The 17080-nt window shown below is 42.2% G+C and overlaps 1 protein-coding gene across 9 annotated transcripts in view; it reads right to left on the bottom strand.

The window, feature by feature from the left end:
• OSMR (oncostatin M receptor) overlaps positions 1–2566 on the bottom strand; it is a 94920-nt gene extending 92354 nt beyond the window's left edge. For 3 of the 9 annotated variants that reach the window (XM_017853187.1, XM_017853183.1, XM_017853189.1), the window contains exon 1: positions 2028–2407. The gene's annotated coding sequence lies outside the window, so the exon portion shown is untranslated. Of the gene's footprint in view, positions 1–2027 lie in introns of all 9 variants that reach the window. The other 6 variants (XM_017853184.1, XM_017853188.1, XM_017853185.1 and 3 more) reach the window with 6 other exon arrangements.
• Between the last annotated feature and the right edge of the window lie 14514 nt (positions 2567–17080).

Here is a 17080-nt window from a genome sequence, read left to right as displayed (position 1 = left end):
AAATGAGGAGGGAAGGCAGGCTATGAAGCCACCAATACAGCTGTTGGAAAAAAATTCTCCCTTCATGTAGCTACAAAGAAGCCTACTTGGAGGAGGGGGTTTCTCCAGCAAGGCCATGATATTCTATTTGTTTTGGTTTGGGGTTTTCCCCCCATTTTGCACATTTTTTAAGAAATTTAAGGATTTTTAAGGATTTCCTCCCCCAGGGAAAGGAGGGCCAAGGCTCACCGTTCCTGTAAGTGAGCAAGACCACACTCACTATGATTCCCTTCTATTGCAGCCACGAACGCCTTTTCCACAAGGAAAACATACTCCTTCTTCTTGTCAAATACAGTACCACTGATTCCTCTTTCAAAACTGTAATAGTTCTCCTGATTCGGTTTTGTCCTCAGGACAAAAGGGTTACAAAAACATGAGAGATCCAGGAACACCTCTGCATGTGTTCCTGGTCTGTTCAGGTTAAAGAAAAGGATACAGGGGTAAATATCCAGTGTTTATGTGTTCTCCCCAATGCGGCTCGAGTCCCTGCGGAAGAAACACCCCAAACCAGCCTTTTTCTCTCAAAGCAACCTTTGATACAAAAGGCTTAGCCACACCTGCTGGGACAAACGGGAACTGAGACCAAGATATAAGTCACAAGGAGGCAATTTACAGCAGAGAACTAGCTCTTCCCACAATAAAATGTGAGGTGGTGAGCTTCCTGCCACTGAAGGCACTGAACAAATGCTATGTGGGAAACATTAAACAGCATTTCCTGAAGATTCTGAATAGGAGGCTGGGGTCGGAGTTTGATGCTTTGAAAGCTCCAGAAATGATTCGCAGACACAGCGGAGTTTGGGAACATCGAGGGCTCTGAGTGCATTTTAAAGCAGTCCAGGAGAGAGACAAAGCAGGAATCATAATGAAACACCCTACCCAGTCTTAGAGTTTCAGCTACAGCACAGGGATCATGAGCAGACTCCAAACCCCAATCCTGATATTGTCACCTGCTAGCTGTGTGACCCTAGCCAAGTTACAAACCTCTTTGGGCCTCAGTTTCCTCAATAAAATAAGAATAAAAAACTAGTACCCGCCTCACTCATGAAGCTTAAATGAGCTAGCATATGTCAAGTGCTTAGAATAGGGGCTGGTCCACAGTAAGTATGAACCATTATTATTGGCAGACAAGGAATCTAAGAGGTGATAAGTAGTTTGACCCATGTTCCAAAGTCAGTTTTAATCTTGGGAATAAGACCCCAAAATTTCTTTCTCCTCCATCAGAATTCCTTCTAGCTCAAACTAAGTATCCCACATTCAATTCTATCTTCTCTGCCTACACAGACCCTTCCATTTACTTCTCTTGAATATCTTGTTCCCAAAGTGTTTTCAAGGCAGGTCTGTTACCAAGGCACTCCATCAGCAGCACCTAGCACTGTGCCTCCCGCAGCAAGGCAGGCAGGATGGATGGACGGATGCAGGCATGCATGGGTGGGTGGATGAAGGGCAGATGAAGAACTATCGAGAAAGGAATCGCGGTGTCAGGGGTAAAGCGCTGGCCTGCGAAAGCCGGGCTCGGATTTCAGTGCCCTCACAGCTAGCTATATGGCCTTGGACAAGTTACCGAACCCCTCTGTGCCTAGGTTTCCAGAATGTAGAGGACCACTTCCACTCACGGAGCTGGAGAAGAAGGTAAGCGCCCCGGACGGACACTACTGCACCGTCGCCCAGGGGTTCCTCTCTCCACCTGTGCGTGAGCTCCTCCCGCTTCTCTAGGGACCAGGTTGAAGAGATACACGGATTCCCAGAGAAATGCCTCTGTCAGGTGGGAGTTAAGGGTTGCGAGAGGAGAGGGAGGGGAGGCAATGAACTCCCCCACACGATGTGTTGGGAGAGAGGCAAGAGGGGTTCAAGTGGGAATTTTCACTCAACAAACATTCCCCCATCATTTGAGAAAGAGGCGCTGGGATGGTGAATTTCAAACAGGCTGGGAAATGGGCGACTCGGCAGTGTGCGGCCTGTAAGGAATGAATCCTTTAGTGTTTACCCACCAGGTAGGCGGGCCGAGGGCGAGGACCCTCCGAGCGCCGTCCCCGCGCAGGTGGAAGCCCAGCCAAAGCAAACGCTGGGCAGAGGCGGCACCGAGGGGAACCGGCGGCTGCACTCCCGGTCGCGTCCAGCCGGGACGGGCTGCGAAGTTGTCAGATTCTTTCCCGCGCAGCACCGGGCTCGCCCGTCGGAAAAGGCACCGAGGGCGGCGCGGCGGCAGGGCGCGAGCCGAGTGGGGCCGGGGTGTCGGGGGTACTCACGCCGCGGACGAAGGGCTCCACGAGCCGGGCCGAGTCCTCGGCGGCGCGTGGGGCGCGGGTGCGGGCGCCGGGGCGGACGTGCAGAGGCGGCCCGGGCCGGGGCTATGAATCAGCTGCGGGGCAGCGCGGAGGGGCGGGAGTTACGGGAAAACCGCGGGGGAGGGCAGAGGGGTGAGGTCTTTTGCAATTTCCCGTCTTGCTGCGCACTCTTGGCACTTCTGGGACCCACAGGAATTCCCTCCCTTCGGTCCCGGGGGGAGGCGGCCGCGATCCTGCGGGAGGCGCGGCCTCACAACCCGGACTTTGCGGGCGGGCGGGCACGGGTAAGAAGAGGAAGTGGGAGAGGCCTGGGAAGGAAACGTGGAAACCCAAAACTCCGCGGCCGCGGCTCCGCGCCCTGCGCGCAGCGCTGCTCCTGCCCCGGCCAAGGACGCCCGGGCCAGCCGGCGGAACCAGAGGGAAGCCGAGTGACCGATGAGGCCTGGGGCTGTGGATCCCACAGGGACACTTGTCATCCCAACCCAGAGGCCAAACCCGTGAGATCCCCGGCTGAAAATCTTCAGGCAAGAGAAGTCCTTTAACCAAACTTCTGGCCGTGTTTCCATTTGACGTCCAGAGCAATGAAAACGTGTTTGAACCGAATCATAGGGTCCTCATATTTCCCCTACTTGTGTCCTATCTAGAAAGGCCCTGTCCGACAAAATGTCTTCGGCTGCAACAGTCCCAAAGCCTTTATTTCTCAGTGCAACGACATGCTACACATGATTTACTTTTCCCTTAAAAATGTCATCCAGACTTTTTTTGGGGGGGGACGGAATCTCACTCTGTCGCCCAGGCTGAAGTGCAGTGGTGCAATCTCGGCTAACTGCAAGCTCCGCCTCCCGGGTTCATGCCACTCTCCTGCCTCAGCCTCCCTAGTAGCTGAGACTACAGGCGCCGGCCACCACACCCGGCTAATTTTTGTATTTTTAGTAGAAACGGGGTTTCACCGTGTTAGCCAGGATGGTCTCGATCTCCTGACCTCGTGATCCGTCCGCCTTGGCCTTCCAAAGTGCTAGGATTACAGGCCTGAGCCACCGCGCCTGGCCAAAAATGCCATCCAATCTTTACCGTGTCTGGGCCTTTGAAAGGTGCATTTGACCTCTCTTAGAGGATAACAGGGGCCTTCCGAGGCAGCCTCGGACTGGGGGATCCCATAGCCTCACCTATCTGGAGGCCTGACAGATAAGCAGGCAAGGGGACTTGCTCCAGATCAGCTGAGCCCAGTTTGGTTTGAGTTTGGGGACTCTGGAAAGTGTCACAAAAGGAAAGTTGTAGGAGGAGGGTGGGGGAGGGAACCAAGAGTCATCAACAAGTATCGACCATAAACATATCTTAGAATCCTATATTGAATTGACTGGATGACTCAAAATAATGTCAGGATTATTTTAAAATGTTACTTTTATGTTTGTTCACACATCTGGCTCCCCCCCAATGTCATCCCAAGGAAAGCTGGGAATCTTTTTGTTTTTTTATTTTTCCTAAAACAAAGGCCTAAAGGCCCTAATACACTTAATACCTAATGGTGCCACAAAGACCATGATGCATAGTAAATATTTGATGATAATAAAAGGTAGTTTTGTCTCAATAAATGTATGGTCCTTTGCCACGCCTCTTATTACTTGAAGAGTTTTAAAGAGTCCATTAGTTTAGCCATCTGCATGGTTATGGAAACTGCCAAGCCCAAGAGTTGGAAAGGCTTTATGTTTTTATATTTTACTGAGAAAAAAATTATTGTTTATAGAAACAGTTGAAAGGGATCTCTCTTCTACCAAATGAGACGTCAAATAAAATATTCAGCCCAGTATGAATTTCTAAAAGTGAGTCTTATTTTGGGCTCTTACTGCAATTGAAGGAGACTGAAGTGTAAAAATTTGGTGCCCACATATAATTTATCTGTTTTTGCACCATTCTAATTTCTTAAATTTATACTTAATTTTAGAATCTAGTTGCAGTAGGACCTATAAATTCGCGATCATACCCTTAACAGTGGGTGCACTGGGTCCATAAAGTCAGATCTACCCAAAACCTCCAAATATCACTTTATTTGGAAATCATGTTTGTGCAGATTTAATCAAGTTAACCTGAGGTCATACAAGATTAATCCGGTGTTTGGTGTACTTCTAAAAAGAGGGGAATTTGGACACAGACACCCAGAAAGAACACTGTGTGACCACTGAGACAGAGATCCTGCTTATGCTGACTCAAGCCAAGGAATGGCAAGGTTGCCGGACACCACCAGAAGCTAGGAGAGAGGAACAGAACAGGCTCCCTTTGAACCCCTAAGAAGAAGCTAACCCTGCCAACATCTTAATTTCAGACTTCTGGCCTCCAGACTAAGAGAATACGTTTCTGTTGTTTTAAACCACCAACTTTGTAGTAATGTGTTATGGCAGTCTTAGGAAACTGATACATAGGTTATGTTCCATAAGTTAGTTTTAAACAATTATCCTGAAAATAGCTAATAGGAAAAGATGAAAATACCAATAGCTTATTAAGCTAAGGGCTAAAATATCCATCCTCGCTTAGTTTTGATAAGATTGTGTGGCAAGGCACATATTACTCTGCTTCATTAAACACTTTCTTTTTATTTTTTTAATTTGTGTGTGTGTGTGTGTGTTTTTATTTATTTATTTATTTATTTATTTATTTAGAGACGGAGTCTCGCTCTGTCACCCAGGCTGGAGTACAGTGGTGCGATCCCGGCTCACTGCAAGCTCCGCCTCCCAGGTTCATGCCATTCTCCTGCCTCAGCCTCCTGAGTAGCTGGAACTACAGGTGCCCACCACCACGCCTGGCTAATTTATTTGTATTTTTAGTAGAGACGGGGTTTCACCGTGTTAGCCAGGATGGTCTTGATCTCCTGACCTTGTGATCCGCCCTACTTGGCCTCCTAAGGGATTACAGGCATGAGCTACCACCCCCGGCCCATTAAACACTCTTTCTGGATGTTCTCTCTTCCTTTTGAGTTCAAAAGCAATACTCTTTCCATTCTTCCTTCATTTACCTGACTTCCTCCTCCCTCATATTTTTGGGCTTCTTGTTCTCCACTTGCCCCCTACATGTTGGTGTTTCCCAGGGCCTCAGGGCCTCCTGAATGATCACATTCACATCCAGGATTTCAATGATCACTTGTGCCTTGATGGCTCTCAGCTCTTCCTTTCCATTGCAATGATTTCATCTGCACTCCAGACCAATTTCTTTGTACTTTGAAATTAGTATGCCCAAATTCAAACTTCAGTTGTGCTCACTTGATTTTATTATACTAAGTGAATGGTTCGGCCTTTTATCTTTACTGAGTTAATGGGCCAGCCTTCATTTAGTGTCCCCTGGACACTGAAGTCAAAACCCTGAGAATGATTCTCGATCCCTCCTCTTTCATCCATCTTCCATCAGAAAGTCTCATATGTATAACTATTATGGAGGAGGGATTAGTGGAATGTATCGCTACCCTGTCTAACTTCTCAGAGGAAAAATAGTTCTATAACTATCAGGAACATTATATTTACCTATATCTCTATGTATACGTACATCTGTGAAATCAGCTATGTAAATTGTGAAATATAATTGTGATTCTATTTATTCCACTACTGTAAATAGCTATAATTACAAGTTTGGCCACATTTTGTTACCAACTGATGGAATTTGAAGGTATTGGGGATTTTGTGAAGAAAGTGGCTTCATCACCTAAGCAGTGGATGATGGTTTACAATTACCCTCATTGACAAGTTCTGTAGAATTCCGTATTTTGTTTGCATATTATCACATTTGACTTTTTTAAAATGTGACAGGGTCTCTGTCACCCAGACTGGAATGCAGTGGTGCAAACTTGGCTCACTACAACCTCTGCCTCCTGGGCTCAAGCGATCCTCCCACCTCAGTCTCCCAAGCAGCTGGGACTACAGGTACACACCACCATGCCTGGCTAATTTTTGTATGTTTTACAGAGATAGGGTTTTGCCATGTTGTCCAGGTTGGTCTCGAACTCCTAGGCTCAAGTGATTTACCCACCTCAGACTTCCAAATTTCTGGGATTATAGATGTGAGCCACGGTGCCCAGCTGACATTGACATCTTAAAGATTCACTTTTAGGCCTTAATGCATGCCTCTGTGATTATTATTGGTGGTGATATTGGCCTTATTTCTAAAAAAAAAAAAAAAAAAAAGCTTATTGGAAACTAAAATTATTTTGTGGAAATAATTACTTTGTGGAAAGCTAAACAGGTCTTCCAAAAAAAAATTTAATCTGAAATTTACCATAAAGCTTGATTAATTAAAGGACATCTGTTACTGAATGGAACTGGGTCCTTTTGCCCACTTTGCAATGGAAAGCCAAACACCAAAATAGTCGGGTTTTGTAGCAAGAAAAATTTATTGCAAGGCTGCCAAGCAAGGAGACAGGGGTCTGGCTCAAATCTGTGTCCTCACTGGGCGCTTGTCTCAGGTTCTATAGTCAGAGGGTAATGAGGCGTGACCTGATTGATTGGATCTTGCAATAAGGTGAGGCTGGGAGGCATGATCTGACTAGATCCTGCCATGAGGTGACACGAGGGTGCAATCTCATTGAATCCTGGATCCTGCCATGTGCTGTACACTTCTTAATTTAGTGGTCTAAGCATTTAGGTTCTGCCCATGGTTGCATTCTTAGTTCATCTGGGCCTCCACAAGTTACATGACCTTCAACCTGGGGGTCCATGGCAACTAAAAAACAACTCACAGCTTCACTACGTAAATGTTGAACCATGAAGTTGAACCAGCAAATTAACACAGGAACAGAAAACCAAACACTGCATATTCTTATTAGTGGAAGCTAAACATTGAATACATATGGACACAAAGATGGAACAATAGACAGCAGAGCCTACTGGAGGGAGGAGGGAGGAGGAGGGTAAGGATTGAAAACCTACCTATCAGGTACTATGCTTATTACCTGGGTGATGAAATAATCTGTACACCAAACCCCCCACGACACACAATGTACCCACATAACAAACTGCACATGTACCCCCTGAACCTAAAATAAAAATTGAAAAAAAAAAAAAAAAAAGTTGAACCAGACTGGTCTGGTGCAGTTACACATCTAACACTTCTGAATATCCAAAAAAGTGACTCTGCAATGGCAAAGCAAGATGTTGAGTGTAAGAAGACTACGAGCGACTTTCTCATTTTATCATTTTAGGAATTCCCTATAATTACTTAATGATGAATTGTTTTTCTTTCAAAATCTCTTAATTTAAATGATGAATAATATTATCCACAATAATTCTACAGGAATTCCTTAATTAGACTAGATATTATCTGAAAATTGATTGATTGATTTTGCACATTCCACCCTCTTCTGGATGTTGTAATTGTGCTCACACCTTCTTCCAGAAGTCATCAGAAACCAGACAATGAGGAGAACCTTCCTGGTCTTTTAATTTTTTTCCCTCAGGGACTTTAGGGAAAATATTGAATATGTGTTTGTTTAGATAGCTACTTTTATTATCTTGGCCTATGGTTATGGCACGTACTAAATTTGAGTGCAGTTGTTAATGCTAAAGGTTAGAACATTAATACAGTGAGAGAGAAATACTTTGGAGAGAATTAGATGGGAACTTTCGGGATTTTTGAAAACTACTGGCTTAAGGTTGATCCTAAATAAGTCTATAGTTGTATTTATATTTAAACTGAATCTCTTATAGAAAACACATAGTTGAGAGTTTTTTTTTAAAAGTTGGCTGATAATCTCTGCATTTTCATTTGATAGAGAGTGTTTAGTAGAGTTATAAGGCAGTTATTGATATGCTTGTGTTTAGCCTACCATTTTACTATAGGTTTTCTGTTTTGTTCTCTCTGGTTTTGTTTTTCTGTTCCTCCTTTTCTTCTTTTTTTTCTGGACTCTATAAATACTTTTTACCTTTTCATATCTCCATTTTAATTTTTTTAGAGTTGGGGTCTCACTGTGTTGCCCAGGCTGGTCTCAAACTCCTGACCTTAAGCGATTGTTCCACCTCAGCCTCCCAAGTAGCTGATATTACATGAGCCACCATATCTGGCTTTGAACACTTTTTAAATTCCATTTTTATTTGCCTTTTTTTTGTTGTTATTCCTCTTTGCATGATGTCTTAACCTTTTCTCTATGGATTACAGTATACATTCTTAATTTTCACTGTGTACTTGAAATAGTATTGTACCTTTTCACTTAATAGGTCCATTTAACCACACACCCCATCCTTTACACTATAATTGTAAAGTGTATTACATCTACAGACAAGATAAAACCCACAATGTAATATGTATTTTAAAGAAATTAAGAGGAAAACTGCTCTTTTATATTTATACATATATTTACCTTTAATGTTCTTAAATCCTTCCCAAGAATCTAAACTTCTCTCTGGTAGTATTTCTATATGCCTAATAAACTTACTTTAGTATATTTTTTATTGCAAGTCTATTGGAGATACATAGTATTAGTCTTATTTTATTTGAAAATATTTCACTTCATCCTCAAGGAATATTTTTGTTGGATATAGAATTCTATTTTCTTTCAACTATTTAAAGATACTGTTCTACATTTTACTGCCTTTCATTGCTTCTGATGAGAAGTTAGGCATTATTTGATTCTTCTTTCCCCTGTCAATATGTGTCATTTTTTCCTCTGGTTTAAATATTTTCTCATTATCTTTGATTGTCAATAGTTTATCAACTAGGTGCTTAAAAGTTTTAAAATTATTATTTACCCTGGCTGGCATTTGCTAAGCTTCTTGAATTTATAAATTTATGTCTTTTACCAAATTGGAGAATTTTCAGCCTGTGTATCTTTTTAATATCTTTTCTGCATCATTATCTTTCTTATCTTTTTGAAATTCCAGTTACAGTTATGTTAGACCCCTTAATATAGTCCTAAATGCCCATGAGCCTCTGTTGTTTTTCAACCTTTTTTCTGTGCTCTTCAGATTCAATAATTTCTATTGAACTATCTTTAAGCTTACAAATTCCTTTTGTGTTGTTTCCATTGGGCTATTAAATCCATCTAGTAAATTTTGTGTCATATATATGGTATATTTCAGTTATAGAATTTCAATCTGTTCTTTTAAAATATATTGCCTATTTCTACACTGGTTGTCCCTATTCTTTTTATTATTATGAGCATATTTTCCTTTGCTTTATTGAGTATAGTTATTATAAATGCTGCTTTTAAAACATTGCTTCATTATTCCAATATTTACATCATCTTGGAGTCAATCTCCACTGAATTTTTTTCTCTTATAAGAATGGATTACATTTTCCTGGTGTTTAAATTTACCTATTTTTGGATTGTCAAGTAATTTTGGAGTGCAACCTGTGCATTACAAACATTATGTGATGAAGATTCTGTTGTATTCCTCCGATGACACTGATTATCTTTTAAAATGGCAAGCAGTGTGGTTAAACTCAAACTGCAAACCTGATATTGCTTACAGTAAGTAGAAGCTCAAATCTGAATTCATTTTTTAATGTTAACCAGACTGCTTTGAGTTTGCCTTGCACAAGCATGGTTCAGAGATTATCCAATAATTGGTATTTACTCTAAATACAGGATTTGGGCTTCTTCCTCTCTTGCTCCCTCCTTTATGTTCCCCCCCAACTTTCCAAAGAATGCTGTTGCTGTGAACTCTGACCCCTGGTTCTTCAAACCAGAAATATTGTATATTTTCTAACAGAGTTTTTAGCTACCTCGCATTGCACAGACATGCGCTAGTCTTGGGCTGAGGGTCATAAAATTTGGGAAAGTTGCTCCGTGCCTTTCCTCTTCCAAGTGTTCACTTTCCTCCGTGATCTGCCTGGTGTTGGTCACTCTCCACTGTCGATAATTGTTTTTAATTTTTAACAATATTTTTTCTAGTGTTTTATATTGTTATATGTGGGGGAGGGACAGTCAATTAAACGGAGCTATTCAGCAATGGTTAAAAGCAGCACTCCCTGCAATTGTAGCTATAGCTGCTAAGTGACTAGGTTATTGGGAGGAGCTAGTATGAACTGTTTCCTTTGTTAAATTAGATTTCTCTCCAATAGAACATTCTTTTGGATGCAACCCAGTTTTTCAAAAGATTGAAATACATTTGCCATAGACCTAAATCTGGAAATTGAGTAAAACCTCTCTGAAATCATGTATGGTTAATCTATTATGGCTGAATATCACTTTAGAATGAAGGCGTAAATAAATATTAATACCACAATAATACAAAGGAAAGAATTTTAATCAAAAAAGGAAAATAGTTAAATGCATTCTTGGATTTCCTCTGAACTTTGTTCAAATGCTAGACACAAAATTCATTTGAGTGAGTTACAGTAAGCTATACCTTTATCTTTGTTATCTTATTTGTGCTTAACTCCATGTACACTGAAACAAAAACTTCCTAAAGGCATTCACTTTTATACCCAGTCTTATCAGCTACTTAAATGTAGCTCCTTTTGTCCAATTATAACGCAATGACAATTATTTTATCCATTATAAAACTGTGGCCTATGATGTTTAATCACTTTGGAATAATGCTCAGATAGTTTTGATACTCCCACGGGAAGTATGTGGGGAACAGGCTAGGGAAACATGTTTATTAAATTTAATACGAAGCAATCAAGCTAAGAGAGAAAAAGATGGCACACCCAAGAAAGAAAGAAATGTTATTATATCAATTTCCTTAGCTCTCGAACCGCAAATAATCATAAGAACTTATCTTCCTATCATAAGATCATGGAACATGATGCCTAAAGATAAAATTGTGAATGTTTTGAAAAAGAAGACAGGCCGGGCATGGTGGCTCACCCCTGTAATCCCAGCACTTTGGGAGGCCGAGGCAGGCAGATCACCTGAGGTCAGGAGTTCAAGATTAGCCTGGCCAACATGGTGAAACCCCGTCTCTACTAAAAATACAATAATTAGCAAGCATGGTGGTACATGCGTGTAGTCCCAGCTACTCCGGGGGCTGAGGCAGAAGAATTGCTGGAACCCGGGAGCTGGAGGTTGCAGTGAGCCGAGATGGTGCCACTGCACTCCAGCCTGGGTGACAGAGTGAGACTTCATCCCCCACAAAAAGAAGACAATAGGCAATTTCTTCTGAAAATCTTCCCTGTTTTTAAAAAGAAAAAAAAAAAGTTAAAAAATATTCTGCTTGACTGGATATTTAGGCTTACAAACATCCATACTTGCAAAATTATAATACATACACACACAAACAAACGAATGCTCATTAGAAGAACATTGTAGTAACAAAGAACTTGTAACAATCTAAAAACCTGCCAATAGAAGACTGAAAACTATGATTCATCCCTTCAAAAGAAGGAAGATTATACATGTATGCGCCTATGGAGATATATCCATCATGCACAACTCAGTGAAAAGGCAGAAGTCAGAAATATGTATATAGTATATCCAATTCATCTATTTAATTTCTTAGTATTTATGGAGTAGATACATAAGAATGTTCTGGATAGGATTACAAGAAATTGGTAGCAGGTTATTCTTGTGGAGAAGGTCTAAAGATGAAGGATGGGGGGTAAGAGAAGCTTGTGCTTTTCATTTCAGAGCTGTCTGTGCAGATCAACATTTTATCATTGGTATTTTATTTCTTAAAATAATTTTGAAATCAAAGAATGCCTTGCTGGAGAAGAAGCGTCATTTGTTATTTTTTGAATGTTATATTCAATTTATAATCAATAAATATTTATGAAATGTTTATATACAGGGTATTGCACTAAGTTCTTTGGATAATCCAGAGAACAACTTGTGCCTTGGTCCCTGTCCTCAAGAATTTTATTGTCCAGTTGTGGCAATGACAATAAACGCTATTTGTGATAAGCACCAATTGAGAAGCACAAGCAGTAGCCTTTCAGGAGTTCAGAGGAGTGATGACTTTTGACTGTAGAGGAGATGGGGTTAAGAGCTATGAGAAAGAAAAAGTACAAGCCTAGGAGAGATAACAGAGATAACAACAGATTTATAGGAACTTAGCAAGAAGGTGTGTCAGAAAGGGGATCTTCTTCTTGACGTGGGGGGCTGATTTTTCTCACGGGAACAGCAAGATTGTTTGCTAGCATACTTTGTTGGTGAAGGCATCCTTTTACCAACTATTTCATTAGTACTATCCAGCTCTGCATATCTCCAGGGACAGTGCTGGCCTGATTAAGCTCTGAATGGGTTTCTGAGTTGCAGGGAAACTGGAGGGAGGGGAGACCCGTTTTCTACAGTATAGCCTTGTCAGAGCTGAAAGGAAGGTGGTACTTCCAAGTTTAAAGAGAGGAAGAAACTAAATTGCTTGCTGGAACCAAAGAAGACCCAGAGATTTCTGACTGTTAGGTAGTGAGGCAGACATTCCAGGCTGAGACAAAGATCTGAACAAAGGAAACAGACTTTATTGAAGAGGCAATTCCCAGGCCTGCGGAATGGAAAGAGAGGTGTCTACTGGAAGGAAGTAAAACATTCTTCATAAGGAAGGTTTGGAGCCAGATATAAAGAAAGATATTGAATGTCACATGATAATTTTTGCACTGAAATAGGCAATGATTAAAAGTTTGACAGTTCATAAAGCATGCATTTTTTTTAAAAGAAAAAGAGGATAGAAAAGAATTAAATATGTCTTAAGATATATTTTAAAAAACAAAAAACAGCCCGGGCACGGTGGCTCACGCCCGTAATCCCAGCTCTTTGGGAGGCCGAGGCGGGCAAATCACGAGGTCAGGAGTTCGAGACCAGCCTGGCCAACATGGTGAAACCCCATCTCTACTAAAAATACAAAAATTAGCTGGGTGTGGTGACACATGCCTGTAATCCCAGCTACTTGGTAGGCTGAGGCAGGAGGATCACTTGAGAGGTGGAGTTTGCAGTGAGCCGAGATTGTGCCATTGCACTCCGGCCTGGGCAACAAGAGTGAAACTCCGTCTCAGAAAAAAAGAAAAAAAAAATTAGTTTCCTCTAGGAAAGTCCCCAGGTGGCTAAGGGACAGAGAGGAGTGTCTTAACTCCCCTTTTTTCTATCTTTTGAATTTTTACTTACATAAATATATTATTTAAAAATTAAAATTAATAAAATGATGATTAACAGAGAAAGAGAGACTAAAGTGTTGTATGTATGAGTGGAGATTATTAACAAATGGGCTTTATGTAAGCTAGGCAGACCTTCAGTGCCAAATAGCCTGAGATTAGATGTAAGCTGTGCAGCAATTGTCTGAGAATACTGGCTCCTAGCACCTGACAACAGTTTTAGAAATTAGATTCGTAGAGCATATAGCACTGGGTTGGGGCACAGACCCTCCCATAGGGAAGAGGTAACCCTTGTTCCAGGTCAGCCCATCACCAGATGGCAACTTCAGGGTCATTCAGCAGACAGTTCAACTTGTCTCTCTCCACACACTCTCTCTCTTTTTTTTTTTTTGAGACAGAGTCTAACATTGTTGCCCAGGCTGAAGTGGAGTCATGCGATCTGGGCTCACTGCAACCTTAAACCCCAGGCCCAAACAATTCCCCCCACCCCATGCCCCCAGAGTAGCTGGCACTACAGGCATGTGCCACCATGCCCAGCTAATTTTTGTGGTTTTTGTAGAGACAGGGTTTTGCCATGTTGCCCAGGCTGGTCTTGAACTTGTGAGCCCAAGCAGTCCTCCTGCCTCAGCCTCCCAAAGTGGTAAGATTACAGGCATGAGCCAGTGCACCTGGCCCACACTCTTTTAATATTTGTTTGTTTAAAGAATAGCTTTGTGGGCTGGGCATGGTGGCTCACCCCTGTAATCCCAGCACTTTGGGAGGCCAAAGCGGGTGGATCACCTGAGGTCAGGAGTTCGAGACCAACCTGACCAACACAGTGAAACCCTGTCTCTACTAAAAATACAAAAAAAATTAGCTGGGCATAGTGGTGCATGCCTGTAATCCCAGCTACTCGGGAGGCTGAGGCATGAGAATCACTTGAACAGAGGAAGTGGAGGTTGCATTGAGCCAAGATCACACCATCACACCATTGCACTCTAGCCTGGGCAACAAGAGTGAAACTCCATCCAAAAAAAAAAAAAAAGCTTTCTGTATAAACTACAAACTTATACAAAAATATAAAGAAGAAAATAGTAACTATCCACTTACTTAAAATAGGAAAAAATGACCCAAATATTTCTCATTTATGACAACAACATAATTGGAAATAACCAAAATATTGCTATTTACTTACAATAATGGAAAGTTGGAAGCCACTTGCAGGTCTTCCCTTAGGTCGATCATTTCAGTAAGTGCAGTAACTCACAGAGGCTTGTTTCTCACTCAGATCATATAGTCTGATGCCAATTAGATGGTCTTTTCTCTGCCAAGTGGTAACTCAGGAATCCAGGCTGCTTCAGTATTACAGCCATGTCAACTAGCACCTCTAAAGTTACTGCAGCATCAGACAAGAGAGCTAGAGGGAGACATGAGTTTTTCAGGCCCGGGCCAGTCATTTTCACCCACACTCTATCAGCTGGAACCCAGTCACATGGCCCCAGCAGACCTGCAGGTGAGGCAGGGAAATGTGAGCATCCTATGTGCCCAAGGAGAGGAAGCAGTGGGCAGAATGAGCGAGCACACTGGGCACAGGAGGAACTTTGTTAATAAATTATGATATATCTTTATAGTGGAATATCATTTAGCCTTTAAAAATCAGATTGTGAAGAGTATTTAATGACAGGAAAATGCCAATGGTAAGTGAAAAGAATGTAGACTCAGGATTCTAATTTGGGAAAATAAATCATACATGTATATACGTACTTATAGACTGAGAGGTAATAGAAAATATGTTATGCCGGGCGCGGTGGCTCAAGCCTGTAATCCCAGCACTTTGGGAGGCCGAGACGGGCGGATCACGAGGTCAGGAGATCGAGACCATCCCTGGCTAACAACGGTGAAAACCCGTCTCTACTAAAAAAAGAACAAAAGACTAGCCGGACGAGGTGGCGGGCGCCTGTAGTCCAAGCTACCGGGAAGGCTGAGGCAGGAGAAATGGCCGTGAACCCGGGAGGCGGAGCTTGCAAGGTGAGCCCGAGATCCCGGTCCACTGCTACTCCAGCCTGGGTGACAGAGCGAGACTCTGCCTCAAAAAAATAAATAAAAGATGAAATAATAAATAAATAAATAAAATAAATAAAGAAAATATGTTATTTGGTTATCTCTAAATAGTAGGATTCAATAAGTAACCTTTATTTTTTTACAAACCTTCAATAGAAATTGCTTTAGTTTCTTATATTGATCACATTTTTTTTGTTTGAAAAAAGACTCTGGATAACTTGAAGCCAATGCTTTTTTTTTTTTTATCGTTGAAAAGAAATCCTCAGATCAATCCAAAAGTATAATGCTGGTTACAGACTATGAATCTGAAGTTACTGCCAGTAAAGCTTTTTATCAGTCAAGAGGGCAGCTGCTTTAGTGGCTTATTTTTCCCTGGTGGCATATGTTAGCCACATTGTCCCTGTTCTACACATTCCGCTGTGGTCCCAGATCACCTATCAGATTTATGTCCCCTGGGAAGGAGAAGCCAAACCCCCCCAAGGCTGAAACATATCTGTCAGTTGCAACATTTATTGAACAGTAATACATTTTGCTGAAGAAAGCAAACTAAACAAACCAGCACTGCCCCTCAGAAAGGTCTTAGAAAGCAGACAGAACTAAATCTACAGCCTCAGAGAGAGGAGGGAGGGAGGGAGGGAGGGAAGAGAGAGAGAGAGAGAGAGAGAGAGAGAGAGAGAGAGAGAGAAGAGAGAGAGAGGAGAGAGGAGAGAGAGAGAGAGAGAGAGAGAGGAGAGAGAGAGAGAGAGGAGAGAGAGAGAGAGAGAGAGAGAGAGAGGAGAGAGAGAGAGAGAGAGAGAGAGAGAGAGACCCTATAGAGCCCTCTAGTGGCTGCTTTGTAGAGAACGGGCCATTTGAGGAATTTGCTTCACGTCTTCCCACCAAGGTGCAAAAGGCAAGACTGACTACTTAGAGGACTTGGATGCTTGGCTACCTGATCCCACCATCACCACCTGAGACTGGCCAGGCACAGTCCTCTGGCTTGACTTTGCCTAAGATGAGCTCTGGGCATTCCCAGAGTGGTACAACTGAAAATTCATTCCCTGCTAGTTAAAGAAAAAATTGTTCACGGATAATTAATAAAGCCTGGTAAGAAAGACTTTATTCAGGACCATCTCATAGGTATAGGGATCACAGCAATGGGATTTTGCAGTGAGAGAGAGAGAGATTGGGCTCAACTCCAAATACAGCATGGGCAAGTAGAAATTTATAACCAAGGAGCAGGATGGTGGTGAGTGGATGGAAAATTACTAAGAGAAAACATGAGGAGTATGGGGGATTCTGTGTAAGGCAACCTCACAAGACTCTTGCTGAAGACAGGCCAGGGTGATAAGACATCACCTGGGAGATGGTGAACGATGAAGAACTTGATCAGATATTGAGGGTGGGTGGGTTGGGAGTGGTCTTGCTAAACTGACTTAACAGGGTTCTTGCTAAAACTAGATTTTACAAGGAAATACACATATGAGCCTATGAGAGGGTTCAGGACTCTGACTAAAGTTTGGCCAAGCAAAGGATCTTTGTCACGGTGCACCAGTGCATATAGACAAGGAATCTGGCAAAATCCCCAAAGATGTTATCTTATGTGGAATCCCCTGGAAGCACAGGGACACACTTACCAGCAATTCCCTGGAGCAACTTAGGTTTCCAATTGCTTCCTTGAAAATATGCAAACTAAGTTTTTTAATGACCTTGAGTTATACAGATTGAGCAAGTAA

This window comes from Rhinopithecus bieti, unplaced genomic scaffold, assembly GCF_001698545.2.
Source record: "Rhinopithecus bieti isolate Rb0 unplaced genomic scaffold, ASM169854v2 scaffold_34818, whole genome shotgun sequence".
NCBI lineage: Eukaryota > Metazoa > Chordata > Mammalia > Primates > Cercopithecidae > Rhinopithecus > Rhinopithecus bieti.
This window is presented reverse-complemented; position numbering and strand designations above follow the sequence as displayed.